This window comes from Salvelinus sp. IW2-2015, linkage group LG20 (assembly GCF_002910315.2).
Source record: "Salvelinus sp. IW2-2015 linkage group LG20, ASM291031v2, whole genome shotgun sequence".
Classification (NCBI taxonomy): domain Eukaryota; kingdom Metazoa; phylum Chordata; class Actinopteri; order Salmoniformes; family Salmonidae; genus Salvelinus; species Salvelinus sp. IW2-2015.
The window spans coordinates 45154505-45169745 of NC_036860.1; the positions used below are offsets into that span (position 1 = coordinate 45154505).

At 44.1% G+C, this 15241-nt stretch overlaps 1 pseudogene; it reads left to right on the top strand.

The window, feature by feature from the left end:
- The window catches only part of LOC111981910 (transmembrane protease serine 2-like), a 28289-nt pseudogene extending 21308 nt beyond the window's left edge, over positions 1–6981 (top strand).
- The last annotated feature ends 8260 nt before the right edge of the window (positions 6982–15241 follow it).

A 15241-nucleotide genomic window follows, 5' to 3' on the forward strand; every position in this document is an offset into this window, starting at 1 on the left:
CAAATGTATTATYTGAGTTTCAGAAATTGTCAGAATATGAATGTCATATTTCATTAACCTTGTTTTTAAGCTGTTAATGTGGGCTAATTGTAACACTTTTCTGGGACGCTTTAATGTTTTACTTGCTTTACTGGAAGCATAGCAGAGGTAGACATGCTTGGGTTATTTACAGTATGTTAGTGCAGGGTGAGCTCCACACAGTGGAGATTCCTGCTTGGGCACACCACCTCAGTGCTAACAGTGCTAACATAAATAAGTTACTTACATTGTGTCTTCCAACACCCCCGGAATAATGTACATTTGCTGAAGCATTATGACAACTCAGCGACACAATGGTAGGGATTAAATGAGCTGGGCTTGAGTCATTGATAAGTCATTGTCTCAATGCAGCCTTGTAATGCTGTGAAAGGATCCAGGAACCCAAATGATTCGGGTGGATCCCATCCTCATTATTGACAGGAGATTGACAACCTTGACATTTAGATTATTAGTGTTACATGTAGCTGGTTTACTACTCTGGTCTATATCTTGACCAGGTACTTTGGGTTGGCTATGGAAACATGAAGATGATATAGTTTCTCTTAAGTAGACAACCAAACTGAAGTAAAAACACTAACCCTTAAAGTGCCACCTGGTGGAAATGTTGACCCCATCGAAACCCTATTTTTGATCGTTCTGAAATTGTAGGACTCTGTCAAACAACTAGTTAAAGACAAAAAAACATGTACGATTTCTGTGTCAATATGGGGGAAAGAAAAATACTCTTTTGAATTCTAGTTGGTAGGCTAAACTGGAACTGTTGACTCAATCATGCATTTTGTGATAAATGCACGAAATTTGGGACAGACATATAGCCTGTCTACCCATCCACATCGCTCCGGCCGAACACGCCCGCTAGCGTTTCTTCTTCACGATGACACTGGATTTGCTTTCCTCCCTGACATCTTATTGAATGCAAACAAATTCTGACCATTCCCAGATACAGATGGGTTGGACCAGAGCTGGGGCCAGAGCCATCATTGGCTTTGATACTCTAATTGGTTAGAGACGATCTAAACGCTGATTGGTTTTGTACAATGCCCCTCAGTTTGATGTGAGCACAAACTTATAGGATTGCAGCAACAATAACAAAAAAAAGCAATTGGAACTTAGTTGATACCTCAAAGTATTCCAAAGTTCGAGCAAAATGTGTGATGGCACCGGCGCCCATATAGCCCATGTCACCCATATCGGTGGCCATCTTAGGTCCTAAAGGTTTGTCATAGCTTAAATCGCCAACTTCTCAACCTCTAAGTATCACAGAAACACAACACCTTGAATGAATAACAGAAAAATGTTCATGATAAATTGCTATGGATAAAATGGATCAAAATAACTTCAGAACATGAATTTTTTTGTGTTACTGCTTGACAGACAGTCTCTTTGCAATCATTACCAATTTAAAAAATGACCGCCGTTGTCGCTTTAGGGTTACAAATATGTTGGCGCTTTTAGGGTTAAAACTCTCTTATCCACCAGAGAAGTGATCCCTGTTTTGTTCAGTTTGAACCAGACTGGCTACCACTCTTTGCCCTACAGTAGCTAGTGACAGCCTGAAAGACTAGCTGAGATTTGGCTCTGGGTGCCCAGATTATCTTGGAAATTAGAAAATTGTGTTAGATTCTGTAATGTTTCTCTGTGTGTTGTTGTCTTGCTTCCAGACTGTGGTGTGAGTGTTGCGCCCACTAGGAGCCGTATTGTAGGAGGCGACATAGCGGTGAGCGGGGCTTGGCCCTGGCAAGTCAGTCTGCACTCCAACTACCAACACCAGTGTGGAGGCTCCATCATCAGCCCTGAGTGGATCATCACTGCAGCCCACTGTGTAGAAACGTGAGTGTGACTCAATCTAACCTCGTACCAAAGCTAATGTATTACTTACTACTAAAGATAGAGAGCCGGGTGGTGGACGAGACTCAATCATTTGTTCCTCTCAGAGGAGATTCCTCAAGGGAGGTAGAGGAATATTATAGTCCTCAACATTTTTATGAAAAAACATACAAAATAAAAACGATTAAAAAAAAATCTTTGTAAATTAAACTACAGCATGATTTTGTGGTGGGAGCACTACAACAATGAAACCAGCAGAGGGACTTACTATTGTCTGTTTCCTCTGCGTCCTTCTATATGAATTAAATAATTTTCTGACTGAACCCATTTCATTTAAACAAAACCTTCCATGCATGTTTGCCCATGGTAGTAGTGGTCAGAAAGCTACTTTTTGGACTGGATTGCCTAAAACAGTGGTTCCCAAACTTTTTTTTTATTTTCTTTTTTTTWAAATATTTTTTTGATTTTTTATCCCATTTTCTCCCCAATTTTTGTGGTATCCAATCGCTAGTAATTACTATCTTGTCTCATCGCTACAACTCCCGTGCGGGCTCGGGAGAGACGAAGGTCAAAAGCCATGCGTCCTCCGAAGCACAACCCAACCAAGCCGCACTGCTTCTTAACACAGCGCGCCTCCAACCCGGAAGCCAGCCGCACCAATGTGTCGGAGGAAACACCGTGTACCTGGCCCCCTTGGTTAGCGCGCACTGCGCCCGGCCCGCCACAGGAGTCGCTGGAGCGCGATGAGACAAGGATATCCCTACCGGCCAAACCCTCCCTAACCCGGACGACCCTATGCCAATTGTGCTTCGCCCCACGGACCTCCCGGTCACGGCCGGCTGCGACAGAGCCTGGGCGCGAACCCAGAGACTCTGGTGGCGCAGCTAGCACTGCGATGCAGTGCCCTAGACCACTGCGCCACCCGGGAGGCCCTCGTTCCCAAACTTTTTAATAGTCCCGTACCCCTTCAAACATTCAACCTCCAGCTGTGTACCGGGGTCAGCGCACTCTCAAATGTAGTTTTTTGCCATCATTGTAAGCCTGCCACACACACACACACACTATACAATACATTTATTTAACATAAGAATGAGTGTGAGTTTGTCACCAGGCTCGTGGGAAGTGACAAAGAGCTCTTATAGGACCAGGGCACAAATACTAATAATCAATAGTTTTGCTCTTTATTTAGCCATCTTACATAAAACCTTATTTGCTCATTAAAAATTGTTAATAACTCACCACAGGTTAATGAGAAGGGTATGCGTGAAAGGATGCACATAACTCTGCAATGTTGGGTTGTATTGGAGAGAGAGTCTCACTCTTAAATAATTTTTCACACACAGTCTGTGCCTGTATTTAGTTTTCATGCTAGTGAGGGCCGAGAATCCACTCTCACATAGGTACGTGGTTGCAAAGGGCATCAATGTCTTAACAGCGTGATTTACCAAGGCAAAAAACTCTGARCGCAGCCCTAACCAGAAATCTGGCAGTGACTTCTGATTAAATTCAATTTTCACAGAACCGATTGTTGCAATTTCGATGAGGCTCTCATTCAGATATCAGTAAGTAGACTGGAGGCATGAAAGGGATAAAGAATCCAGTTGTTTGTGTCGTCCGTTTCAGGAAAGTACCCGCGTAATTGCGCACCCAGCTCAATCAGTTGCTTCGCTATAAATCACGTTTGACATTGTCCGTAAGCTTGAGTTTATTTACACACAAAAAAAATCATACAATGACGGAAAGACCTGTGTGTTGTCCTTGTTAATGCAGACAGGAAAGAGCTCCAACTTCTTAATCATAGCCTCAATTTTGTCCTGCACATTGAATGTAGTTGCAGARAGCCCATGTAATCCTAGATTCAGATCATTCAGGTGAGAAAAAACATCACCCAGATAAGCCAGTCGTGTGAGAAACTCGTCATCATGCAATTGGTCAGACAAGTAAAAAATATTGTCAGTAAAGAAAACTTTAAGCGCGTCTCTCAATTAAAAAAACGTGTCAATACTTTGCCCCTTGATAACCAGTCCACTTCTGGATGTTGTAAAAGCGTTACATGGTCGCTGCCCATATCATTGCATAATGCAGAAAATACACGAGAGTTCAGGGGCCTTGCTTTAACAAAGTGAACCATTTTCACTGTAGTGTCCATAGTTACCACTCCACTATGTCTCCCTGTCATGGTTTTTGCACCATCAGTACAGATACCAACACATCTTGACCACCAAAGTCCATTTGATGTCACAAAGCCGTCCAGTACTTCAAAAATATCCTCATGTTGTCCTGGTTTCCAGTGGTTTGGAAAGGAAGAGGATGTCTTCCTTAATTGACCCCCCATAAACGTAATGGACATATACCAGAAGCTGTGCCAGGCCCGCCACGTCTGTTGACTCATCCAGCTGTAATGCATATAATTCACTGGCTTGTATAATTCGCAGGAATTTTTTCAAAACATCTCCTGCCATATCACTGATGCGTCCTGTTGTTTGATAAAGGCATTGTCTGTATAGTTTTTTGGGCCTTTTCCTCCAGCATTGTCCCAGCCATATCCAAGGCAGCAGGAATAATTAAGTCCTCCGCAATAGTATGGGGCTTGCCTGTCCTAGCCACTCGGTAGGTCACAATATAAGACGCGTCTAGCCCCTTCTTATTAAATGATATTTGTTGCTTTTACAYGTCTTACTACTTAAAAGTCGTCTTTATTCTCGCTCAAAAAACTTCTGTGGCTTATTTTTGAAATTGTCATGTTTCGTTTCTAAATGTCTGAGCAAGAGTGAAGGTTTCCCACCAGAAAGTAACGGTTAATGTGATTGGATGTTAATTATTTGACAAGGCAACCTGTATTTGACATTGTGTTGTTATTTCGCTGAACACTAGATGGTTCACTTTATTTTTGGCTGTCAAACGAGGTTATTCATGCGAGGGAAAAAAACTCACCCAAATGTATAGCCCCGTTTGACAATATAAATGTACTGTTTGAAAATGTGAAGAAAAAAATGTATTATTTAACTTACAAACAGGGTTGTCCAACTATTCTGATTTCTTGAAAAAAAGTCAAAAATAAATGTCTAGCCTTTAACGTCAATTATTTAAATATGTTTAAGTTAAATACACATTTTCACAAATGTTGTAGCTTAGACCCTATTTTATATAAACTGAGTTGTTCGTGTTGTGGCCATCATCGGTTGAGACATAGCATACTCTTGAATACGGGGTGGGAGTTTACGCGTTTTTAGATAATGTTAAAAGTTTAAAAAAATATATATAATAATATTTCAAATCATTAAATAGTTTGACAACCCTGTTTGTAAGTTTTCAAATGTTATCATACCCAATACATTTTTTTCACTGATGAACACATGGATGTCTCATGGTAGGGTGGGGTATGCAAAATGGGTCATCTTTGAGCACCTCTATCTCCTGAATATTTTGACATTCATGTCCAAAAAGTCACTTTCTGACCACTTCAACCATTGGTAAAGGTTTCGTTCAAATTAAAGGGTGCAGTCAGAAAATTATTGAAATCATATGGATCAACCCCTCTGTCATTTTGCATGGTAGGCTATCACAGCCCAGTCAGTGGACGGTGTATGCTGGCTATTTGATCCAGATACAGATGGCTTATGCCACTGGCAATTCAGTGGGACGCATCATCTCTCACGAAAAATACGACAAGCAGACTAAGGATAATGACATCGCTCTTATGAAACTCAACACACCCCTCACTATGTCAGGTAAGTCACTGGTCGATTTCAAACATTTGAAACACATGTTCCAATGGCAAATTACATTGGGGGTTTGGAAAAATAACAGTATGATGTGAATTGTCACAAATGCATAGTAAAGTTGCATTCAACCTTTTCAATTTTGTGAAGGAGCCCTAACACGGTTAATATTATATTTTTTTTTTATGTGTCAATGTCTCGGAAGTCATATTGGAGTACAACACTCCAAGCCAGTCTTAAATGTTTTGTGTTGTAGATAAGGTGAGACCAGTGTGTCTGCCCAACTCCGGAGTGAATCTGACTCCCCAGCGAGAAGCCTGGATCTCTGGATGGGGGTCCATTAGGAGGGATGGCAAGACAACTTTTATTACAGGACCAATGACAGGTCATCAGAATAAAATCTATTTGTTGTATTAAATCTTTATGCTTGACAATCATTGCGATGACTCCAGGGTTGGTGTCACAAAACCTGCGTCAGGCCCAGATCACCATGTACAGCAGACACACATGTAACGCACAGTTGGTGTACAATAGACGTGTCACCACCTCTATGATCTGTGCTGGGACACTGGCAGGAGGAGTGGACTCATGTCAGGTCAGATTCACACTTAAAATATTTTGTAATAGATATTCATGGGAAGTTTTTTTACTTCCTACTTGATGCCTTGATGCTTCATGTATTCTTTCTTATTTGATATCATCTTTTGATTTGCTGTTTTCTTATTGTGTTATGATAGAGCGGGTGGTGGTATAATGAAGAAATTAACATACTCTGGAAGGTATAAAGTTATGATCTCATGACGTAATGCTAACTTGGGGGGTAACTTTTGTGTCTTGCAGGGAGATAGTGGAGGACCCATGGTGGCCAAGGAGGGTTCATTATGGTGGCTGGTAGGGGACACTAGCTGGGGTATAGGTTGTGCTCTGAAGAACAAGCCAGGAATCTATGGCAATGTCTCCCACTTCCTCCCCTGGATATATGAACAAATGCAGGTAGGTACTAACAGTAACTAACAGTTGATTTATTGTAATATAAGAAAATATAGCATTTTATTGTCTCTTTTCACATGCATCTGTTTTGCATAACTCCATACAGGACACAAAACATACATAAATATAGAGGGCAAGGGGCTATACAAATTATGTGGATCCAGTAAAGCATTATTACCTTTTAACATGTTTTATCCACTTTGAATTTCCTTGCAGAAAAATTGATGGAGATACCAATGATGATGGCCTCTTTTGCTAATCAAATTCACCTGTCTGAAATGTGGCTTCTAAATAAATGACACGTACACTGCTTTCAGGGATGATTTTTGGTGCCTGTTGACTTATAGGCAAAGGGTGGCTACATTGAAGAATCTAAAATATATTTTGATTTGTTTAACACTTTTTTGGTTACTACATGATTCCATGTGTGTTATTTCATAGTTTTGATGTCTTCACTATTATTGTACAATGTAGAAAATAGGAAAATTAAAGAAAAACCATTGAATGAGTATTTGTGTCCAGACTTTTGACTGGTACTGTACATATGATACACAAAAAATGCTAGCAACTGTTTATATCTGTGATTAATAAGGGAGTGTCTGTTTTCTGTGAATTCATTTCCTGGAGCTGTTTCTGTATGGAACACAAAGACATGACTGCTTCCTTATGTGCTCATGTGCCAAGATGTGGACTGGGAGTGACTCAGCTTAGGTTTGTTATACCTCCCTCTCAGACCATTGCTTTGGAAGTGTTTTCTTTTCACCTACTGAAGGGTAAAAGTTCTGAATGTGTTTCTGTGGAAAACATTTATTGAACATATAGCTGTAGCCAGCCTCTAACTCAGTGTTTCCCAAACTCGGCCTTGGGGACCCCTAAAATATGTTGTTTTTTTGGCCTAGCACTACATGGCTGATTCAAATGATCATAGCTGGATGATTAGTTGGTTATTTGAGTCAGCTGTGTAGTGCTAGGAGGCACCCCTTGGGGTCCCCAGGACAGAGTTGGGAAACCCTCTTCTAGCTGTAAAATTCTACATTTTATTCGTACAGTTGAGGTCAGAAGAGATGAACGTATTTTGGTGTGAAAAGTGCAAATCAATCCCAGAACAACAACAAAGGACCTTCTGAAGATCCTGGAGGAAACAGGTCCAAAAGTATCTATATCCACAGTCAAACGAGTCCTATGTCGACATAACCTGAAAGGCCGCTCAGCAAGGAAGAAGACACTGCTCCAAAACCACCATAAAAAAGCCAGACTACGGTTTGCAACTGCACATGGGGACAAAGATCGTACTTTTTGGAGAAATGTCCTCTGGTCTGATGAAACAAAAATAGAACTGTTTGGCCATAATGATCATCGTTATGTTTGGAGGGAAAAGGGGGATGCTTGCAAGCCGAAGAACACCATCCCAACCGTGAAGCACGGGGGTGGCAGCATCATGTTGTGGGGGTGCTTTGCTACAGGAGGGACTGGTGCACTTCACAGAATAGATGGCATCATGAGGCAGGAAAAGTATGTGGATATATTGAAGCAACATCTCAAGACATCAGTCAGGAAGTTAAAGTTTGGTTGTAAATGGGTCTTCCAAATTGACAATGACCCCAAGCATACTTCCAAAGTTGTGGCAAAATGGCTTAAGGACCACAAAGTCAAGGTATTGGAGTGGCCATCACAAAGCCCTGACCTCAATCCCATAGAAAATGTGTGGGAAGAACTGAAAATGCGTGTTTGAGCAAGGAGGCCTACAAACCTGACTCAGTTACACCTGCTCTGTCAGGAGGAATGGGCCAAAATTCACCCAACTTATTGTGGGAAGCTTGTGGAAGGCTACCCGAAACGTTCGACCCAAGTTAAACAATTTCAAGGCAATGCTACCAAATACTAATTGAGTGTATGTAAACTTCTGACTGGGAATGTGATGAAAGAAATAAAAGCTGAAATAAATCATTCTCTCTACTATTATTCTGACATTTCACATTCTTAAAATAAAGTGGTGATCCTAACTGACCTACGACAGAGAATTTTTACTAGGATGTCAGGAATTGTGAAAAACTGAGTTTAAATGTATTTGGCTAAGGTGTATGTAAACTTCCAACTTCAACTGTATGTTTATCAATAAGATATAGTACACACACCAGGGACTGGACCGTACGGAGAGTGCTATGATCAGGTCCCCCCTGTCCATGTAATCTTATTCATTATAGTTAGGCAAAACTGATCCTAGATCAGCAACTATGCTGAGATGGTTTATGAATTATGGCCATGGAGTTTTGGAAAAAATAGCAAAAGATATAGGCCTACATTTCCTGATCTCACCTCAGGGTGGTGCTCCAACATCTACACCAGGAAACAACATTTGATTTTGCAGTGCATACCACCAAGTCAACCCCCGAGCCCTGTTTTGTATTCTGTTGACTTACATATTTCTCACTTTTCCCTGTGTCTTTCTCTTCTCTCCCCCTCCCCTTTCTCTCTCTCTCCACTCTCTCCTCCCTTCCACTTTTCTTTATCCCTCTCCTTTCTCTCCTCCCCTCTCTACTTTCTCTCCCTCATCAGCATGGCTGCCTAATCACAGCTCATTGAGGCTGGCTTGCTAATTGGAAGACGCTCATTCACAGAGGCTGCATCTGCTACCTGTTTGTACCAATTAACAGGCCCATGACACAGCACTGACACCTCTTCAATGGGTTAACAGATGCTGCAATTAGACACTAATTTGAATGGCCGCCCGTTTAGCATGAGCTCTCTCTCCCGACTGAATACGTGGGTGAAGGTTTTTGGGGCTAGGGTGAGTGCAGCTCGACTTGATCGTTTTTACATGTCCAGGAATCAGAGCAATAGGCTGCTGGGTGCTACCATTCTCCCAGTGGGGTTTTCGGATCACCACATAACCATGGCTCGGCTGTCTATTTCACCAGGGCCCCGGCAGGCATCTTATTGGAAGTTCAATGTAAAGCTCTTACAAGATGCCACTTTTTGCTCAGGTTTCCAGACTTTTTGGGAAAGATGGGGGCAGCGAAGAGAGGAGTATGAGTCTCTGAGTCAATGGTGGGATGTGGGGAAAGTGCAAATTCGGCTTTTCTGTCAACAGTACACAGCTCTCTCATCCTCAGAGGCAAGGAGAGTATTGGGGGAACTAGAGCGGTGTATTAGTGAGATGGAGGTAGAGATGGTGGGGCAAGGCAATGTAGGCCTCCAGGCTAACTTAGCCGAATTACGTAGGGACCTGGGTAGTTTTTTCCAGGTTAAAGCAAAGGGAGCACTTGTAAGAGCTAGGTTCTCCATGCTCAAGGAGATGGATGCTCCCAGCTCCTTCTTCTTTGGTTTGGAAAGACAGAGCAGTGAAGCCAAGGGTATGCATTGTCTACGGCTGTCTGATGGGCGGGTGACCTCTGTGGTGGGGGAGATGCGGGAGCGGACTGTGGAGTTTTATACTGAATTGTATAGGGCAGAAAATTGTGTGATCCTATGGTGTGCTTCAGGTCTTGTTCGCAGGACTCCCTAAGCTCTCTCGGGCACAGAGGGATGAAATGGACATTCCTCTGTTGTCACATGAACTGGCAGAGGCCGTAACCCAGATGTCCCCGGTCGTGCACCCGGGGTCGATGGACTTCCAGTGGAGTTTACACAAAAATTCTGGGGAACTATTGGACAGGATTTCTTTTGCGTGTTGCGTGAATGCGTCGAGGTAGGAGAGTTGCCGATGAGCTGCCGTCGGGCGGCACTGACTCTCCTGCCCAAAAAAGGGGACTTGTGTGAACTTAAGAACTGGAGGCCTGTGGCATTACTCTGTGCGGACTATAAGATATTTGCCAAGGTCCTCTCTAACAGACTGAAGTCCCATCTGGACTCTATAATACACAAGGACCAGACATATTGTGTACCGGGACGCTCAATCACGGACAACTTGTTCTTGATTAGGGACATGTTGGACTTGTCGAGAGGTTCTAATGTGAACTTTGGACTGGTCTCTTTAGATCAAGAGAAGGCTTTTGATAGAGTGGATCATGAGTATCTGTTTTAATGTGATGTCTGTGTTTGGGTTGGGAAGAGCTTTGTGTGAACTGTGTGAAGCTGTTGTATGTTGGGGCGTCATGTATGGTTAAGGTGGGAGGGGCGCTCAGTAGGCCTGTCTGGGTGAGACGGGGCATTAGACAAGGATGCCCTCTATCTGGGCAGCTGTACACACTAGCCATTGAGCCTTTTTAGGACTGCTACGCAGGAGACTGCGGGGAGTGTGCTGGACAGGCATGGAGGTGGTGACAGGAATAGCAGTCTCTAGCATATGCAGATGATGTTTCTGTGATGGTCAGGGATGGGCAAGATATGCAGGAGCTAGAGACCAGTCTGAAGGTTGTACGAGGGAGCTTCATCAGCTAAGGTAAACTGGGGAAAGAGCAAAGCTCTGTTATGTGGGGCATGGGGGGATAGGGCTCCTCCTCTGCTTCCAGGGGGTTGCAGTGGGGTTGTGAAGGGCTTAAAGTGTTGGGGGTGACCTGGGCTCGGAGAGGTGGGTCAGCAAGAACTGGGAGGGGCTGTCACAGGCAGTGGTGTCAAGACTGCGCAGGTGGAGGTGGCTCCTGTCCCAAGTGTCATATAGAGGGAGGGTGCTGATAATCAACAACACCTGGTGGCATCTTCCTTTTGGCATAAACTGGCTGTCCTCAACCCCCCCGCCGGTCTGCTTGCAGACCTGCAACGCAAGCTGGTGGACTTCTTTTGGTCGGGCCATCACTGGCTGAAGGCAGCAGTGTTGTACATGACCGTCCACGAAGGAGGACAGGGCCTGGTGGAACTGGAGAGCAGGATGGCTGCTTTCCGGCTAAAGGCGGTGCAGAGACTGCTGTACCATACTGATGTTGGCTGGAGGGAACCAGCATGCGCGCTGCTGAGGAAGCTGCGGATTAGGGTTGGACCGGCAGCTGTTCTTCATGAAGCTGGAGAGGCTGAGTACAGCAGGTCTCTCAGAGTTTTACTCTGCGGTGCTGAGGGCCTGGCAGCTGCTAAGGCCCACACGAGAAGGGGGTGTGGAGCCTGGGCAGTGGGTGTGGAGGAGCCATTTTCCACAACCCAGCCATCCCTTTGAGATCGGTTCAGTCGGCCACCCTGCAGAGGCAACTGATGGCAGGGGGTTTACAAAGGCTAGTGACCTGAGACTGCTGGAAGAGGAGGGGTGGAAAACCCCGGAGGTCTTGGCGCAACAAACAGGAATAACGTCTCTTAGGCTGCTGGAGAGATTCCTGGAGGAGGTCCAGGAGGCACTGTCTGAGCCGGTAAGGGGGGTGTTTGAGAGGCCAAAGGGAGAGGGCCACCAATGTTTCCGCCACTGCAGGTGACGGCAGAGACTGGAGGACTGGCAAGGGGGTCTGGAGGACTTGTTAGATTTTAACACTCCGAGCCTGGGGGAGTTTGAGGGGGTGGGGTAAAGCCCTCTACAACCTCTGCGTTAAGGTTAGGAACATTAGAAGCCTAACAGGAGTGAAGGCACATCAGTGGCAGGGGGTATGTGGGGCGGAGAGTATGGTGGGTTTTAGATGGAGGGCGCTCTACAAACCCCAGTACCAAAGAGGTAGGGGACCTCCAGTGGAGGGTTCTTCATGGAGCCCTGGCCACTAACAGCTGGTTGGCACGGGTTGATCCGGGAATTGGGCAGGGGTGTCCTTTCTGTCAAATGAAGAAACTGTGATTCATTGTGTTTTCGTGTGCACCAGGTTAATGCCTTTAATGTCTCTGTTGGAATGTCTGTGTGACAGGTTGGGGGTGGTTTTTGCTGTTGGGATGTTTATAATGGGATACAGGTATTCGAGTAAGGAGAAAGAAAAATGTGTTTTGTTGAATTTTCTGTTTGCTCAGGCAAAATTAGTATTGGCTAACAAGGAGAAACAGGGTCAAAGGTGGGGGGATAACAGACCCTTTACTACTGTTTAATGGGATGGTCTCTGCGCGCCTTAGGGTTGAGTTTGAGTTCTATAAACTGATCAAATGTGTGGAGATGTTTGAGGAGATATGGTGTGTTGGGGGGGCTGTCTGTATTGCTGGGGAAGATGTTTTGGATATACGGTTGTAGGAGAGGGTATTGTTTTTGTGTATGGTGTGGTGGTTTGTATCATTGGTAGATGGAAAGGTGAGTATGGTACATGTATGCAGTACAGGATATATTTTTGTTTTTTTATTTTAGGGGGGGGTGAGTTTTAAATGAAATGAGAATGTTTCAATAAAGAAAGACAAAAAGTCTCTCTCTCTCTCTCTCTCTCTCTCTCTCTCTCTCTCTCTCTCTCTCTCTCTCTCTCTCTCTCTCTCCTCTCTCTCTCTCTCTCTCTCTCTCTCTTCCTCTTCTCTCTCTCTCTCTCTCTCTCTCTTCTCTCTCTCTCTCTCTCTCCTCTCTCTCTCTCTCTCTCTCTCTCTCATTCTCTCTCTCTCTCTCCACATGGCTTTCAATCTGTCCTCCTGGGGAAGGGAAACTCTAACGCACCGTTAACGCTCAGTGGGCATCTCGAGTGGCGCAGCAGTCTAAGGCAGTGCTAGAGGCGTCACTACAGACCCTGGTTCGATCCCAGGCTGTGTAACAGCCGGCCGCGACCGGGAGACACATGAGGTGGCGCACAATTGGCCCAGCGTCGTCCGGGTTAGGTGAGGGTTTGGCTGGGCCGGGATGTTCTTGTCCCATTGCGCTCTAGAGACTCCTTGTGGTGGGCCCGGTGCATGCACGCTGACTTCGGTTGCCAGTTGTATGGTGTTTCTTCCAACACATTGGTGCGGCTGGCTTCCGGGTTAAGCAAGCAGTGCGGCTTGGCTGGGTTGTGTTTTGGAGGACGCGTGGCTCTCGACCTTCGCCTCTCCGGGAGTTGCAGCGATGGCACAAGACTAACTACCATTTGGACATCATGAAATTGGGGAGAAAGGGGTTAAAATGTACAACAACAAAAAAAAACGCTCAGCAATGAGCTAAATGTGCCCTCTCCTTGTTGTGTGATACTCAGTGACTAAGAGGTGACTGGCAAGTTAGAAAAGGGGTTATGTATACTGTTAGTTTGGGTAGGTAGATAGAATCATGACTCTTGAGTTTTCAGTTCATCGTTCGCAAGGTAGGGGGTGGTCCAGCGTGCTCTTGGCATTATTGACTCAAATGAACAAAATTAGTCGGAAGATTTGTTCTTTTGACTGAAAAAGTCATAGATCAGTGTCAGTAAAAAGAGTCGATTTTCTCATTACTACTGTATATCCAGTTCACCGTTTGTCTGTATACTTATTGTGGCAGCACCATTTCACCAAGTCTAATGCCTGTACATGCAAATGTATTGGCGAATAAAGGTGATTCTGATTTGGAAGGCAAGAAGGGATTCAGAACCCTTCCGATTCTGAATAAGCTTTTTTATTGTAGTCGGTCTTTCTTTTAAATAGTGCTTGACAGTATTTTTTTTTCTTCAACATCAGGAGTTTGAGAAATCTGATACATTTAAAAATATAGGTGTGATAATGTTTTAATCTATATCTACAGTATATGGGAATATTTGTGCGTCATTTTACATATACAGTACTGACATAGTTGCCATGATTTCTGTCTTTGAAATTAGTATTTTCTGTGATTTGATTGAGCAGAGAGTAGGAGAATAGAAGGGAGTACACAGCAAATCAGCCAGTTTTACCTAGAGTTGATTTTTCAGTGTAACATTTCTAGTGTTGATTAAATTAACTTAACACTTAGTCATGTAAAATAACCCCAGTTCTGGTGTTAATAACCAGAGTTGATTGTGACTGTGTCATTTTTACTATGTGTAGGCTAAAACACACAAAACCATGACCATCATTATCATATTTCCCAGCATGCTCTATTGCATGTTGATTTGAGAATTGTTTGTTTTAATATCTGTGTTTTGCATGTACATTGATTGGTTGATTCATCTTTTGCTACATAAAGATACATAATATACATTGTTCTAAACTAATCCAACATGTTAGTAGATGGACTTGTTGCACCCCTTACTGAAATCGTTGTTCCAGTTAAGTGAGTTAGGTAGTCTCATCAACCAACCTATGTAGCACATGGTTTTAACCTACAATTAACTTTAAAACCACCTAACATTTTAATGCATCTGTTGTTTTTTATATGTTATAGTGTGCACTGGAGGCAACCCTTTTAAAACATTTTTATTTTCTTATGCTTAAGGCTGTTTTTAAGACATTTTAAATGGAAATGGGCATACCCCCTTTTAACCCCTAACAATGTCTATCCTGCTTACGACCCCCGGCAGTGGCGGGGGATTCTGGGCCTCCCTCTGGCATGCTGTGCCCTGTGAGGGCACTGGCTGCCTATGTGGAGCGGACACGGTCAGTGAAAACAACAGACCAGCTATTTGTCTGCTATGGTGAGAGTCCTGGGAGCTGGGCTATCAAAGCAGAGGCTCTCACTGGATCGTGGAAACGATTACGACAGCATACCGCCTGGCTGCCATTCCAGTGCTGGGATCTGTGGTGGCACGTTCAACACGAGGTGTGGCTACGTCCTGGTCTCTACTGAGAGGAGTGCGGTGAGATCTGTGCTGCGGCCAGCTGTGCTTCCTCTTGCACCTTTGCTTGGTACTATCGGGTAAATGTGGCACCTCCCTCTGTATGTAACCACGGTTATGTGAGCTATATGGAGGCGCCTCAAAAATTATGTCAAG